Here is a 2,891-nt window from a genome sequence, read left to right on the forward strand (position 1 = left end):
CCAAACTTGACTCCTTACGTGTAGCCGTAATTCCTGACGTTCTTTTTACATTTTTCAGTCTGCAGAGCACAGCATTTTTTACATTGAAATTTTTAAGTCCATTTAAGTAGAGCACTTTAGGCTTTGAAATTACTGTTTACTTATTACGCTAGATTTTATTTTTCTGAGTAGTTAAGCTTCAAAACCATCTGCCTAAAATTTTCTGGATTATATTATAGGATTTGTTTAACGAATATGCAATTAGAAATATATGACTCAAAATTTCACCTTTGTAAAGAGGAGACTTTCATGATCAAATTATTTCCGGTTAAAGCACTCGCGAAATTAAACTGTTGCGCTCGCAAGTTTTAGCGCGCCTAGGTCGCGTGACTGTTGGTTCTCGCACTTCGCACTCGATAATATATTTATCTCTAGCTTCGCGCTCGATAATGTATTTACCTTGCGCTTCGTGCTCGATAATGAATGCACCTCGCGCTATGCGCTCTATCTTTCTGCATGGAGTTTTTAAAACTAAAGGTGAAAGTATCCACAGCAGTAATTGGGTGATTGTGAATTCTCTTTTGTTAAGGCTCCTTTAGCTTTAACGAACACATTCTCATCACGTATCTCGTGCTTCGCACTCGAGTTTATCCCTGCAGTTTTATATAATTCCCATAAATGTATATAATCATAATTCGTAACTTGCATTGATATTAAAACAGACGAAGTTTCATTGTCCCATTTAAAAAAAATGCGCATTCTTTTAAAAAAGTTTTGTTATCAAACGTTTTATTGCAAGTTTTGTCGTTTTTCCATAAACTGAAATTGCTGATTTCCAATGTTTTCTTTATGATTTACACTGAAAAAATGTAACTTTTGGATTTTCCATTAATTTTTATGTTGTCGAAATTTAATTTTTGATTTATCAAGAAAATTCAAAAGGTTGTTATGACAATCTTCTTGGGCATTTCGAAATTAAACTTTTTCTTCTCTTGCCATTTTTTCATATCGTCCGTTAATTGGCTTAGAAGGTTTCATTTTCGTGTGTTTTTGGAATTTTGTAAATGCTATAACTCTAATAATTTTTTATTTGATGAAAAAATTCATTAGATATTTGGCTGGCTTACGAACTTGACCTTCAGTTTAGGACACTAAATGAGTGAACTAAAGGCCACTCTAATAGAATTATTTTTTCAAAAGTTATCGTGCTGAAAGGCAGACCGACAGACAGACACATTTGTAAAAAAATTATTGTTCGGATTTAGGCAGTCTTAAAACGTAAACATTTTACAAAAACTAGGGCGGGGGGGTCTAATTTTACACAAATATAATACCTTCTCTGATGAGAATGTAAAAAAGATACCTTGATGTATAAAATTTGGAATATAAACCACCAGACTTAAAATTTTAAGGCTTCGAATTTTTGCAGCTTAAAACAAATTATCAATTAAAAACTTTGTGACAATAGGTTTCATAAGAATTCAAGAGTTTTAACTTAAAGACGCTCAATTCATAAAACATTTCAATTTAATTATTTTAAACTTTAAATTTGTAACTCTTCAAACATATAGAAGGCAAAACTGTGATATTTGAAAATTATAAATCGAAAAATTAAGTCTCTAAATTATAACTAGTGGTGTACTTCTAGATAGTTAAATCAGAAAAATGAACTGAAATTTATTAATTAGACAAGGATTTAATTAATGTACGTATCTATGTTCATAAAAACATTATGTACAGCAAATTTTCTAGTTTTGAGAAATTATATATCTTTGAGAACAATAGATCTTCGATTCTGTAAGATGTGAGGAATGCTTTGATTATGCACGCGCAGATTACATTTTTTAGACCAATTGAAAAAACCAGTGACAAGCCTAATTAAAAATTTCGAGCATGTACACTCAAAAAATTTATTTCTAATGTCAAAGAAAAATTTCTTTGATATGCGGTCATAGAGAGAATTTCTAAAAAAAAACCTTCTTTGAATGAGAAAATAATATTTGTTTTATTCAGATACATTTCGGCGTGTGCAAATGACAAGGCGCCATCTGAGCAGAACCAAATAGAAAGGTACCCTCCCGAATAAAAAAGCTTCGACCTGAGTTCGATTTGAATTTTCCCCAATCAAGACATGATGGAGTCGAAAAATTCAACTTGAGCATGTCTCAGTTTTGAAAAGGAGCCAGACTTCACTTTATGTCTTGGAGACAAGTTTTTATGTCTTGAAGGCATGAATTTATCTCTTGAGTCGTATTTTTGTTACTCCAACACGTGCGGTTTATCACTTTGAGTGCATACCTGCCCTAACAAAAAGGTTATTTCTAACGGATTGTTGTTTGTATTATACTTCATTGACGATAATACCGAAAATGTTGTTTGTTTTTACGTATTTCTACGGCTTAGGAGATCCGTCTAGAAAGTTACAATACTTTTTTTTCTAAGAAAATTTTTAAGGGTTATACTCGTTCAAGAACATAACCCGAACTCAAGACATAATTAGGTCGAACTAGAGTGGAAGCATTTTTATTCGGGCTACTTCAGAGGGCGTTGTTGTTCCCAGTATTATTTGTATGGGATTTTCAAGCTTCCATGTTTCGCGTTTCGAGATGGCACCTTTCAAGACGAACCTTGTCTTGGCTGAGATGATCGAACTGTTTTCGGCTAATAAATGAGATTAAAATTGATGAATTAAAAATGTGTCATTATTAAATTAGTTATTTTTAATTAAAAAATTCAGAATCTGCACGACTGAACGAGTATAATCTTTAAAATTTTCTTCAAAAAAATGAAAATCGTAACTTTCTAGAAGGATCTCCTAAGCGGTTAGAAATGCTTAAAGACAAACAACATTTTGGGTATCATCGTCAAACAAGTATAATACAAATTAAAATCAGTAAGTAAGTTGATTGAAT

The sequence above is a fragment of the Belonocnema kinseyi genome, chromosome 5, assembly GCF_010883055.1.
Source record: "Belonocnema kinseyi isolate 2016_QV_RU_SX_M_011 chromosome 5, B_treatae_v1, whole genome shotgun sequence".
Lineage (NCBI taxonomy): Eukaryota > Metazoa > Arthropoda > Insecta > Hymenoptera > Cynipidae > Belonocnema > Belonocnema kinseyi.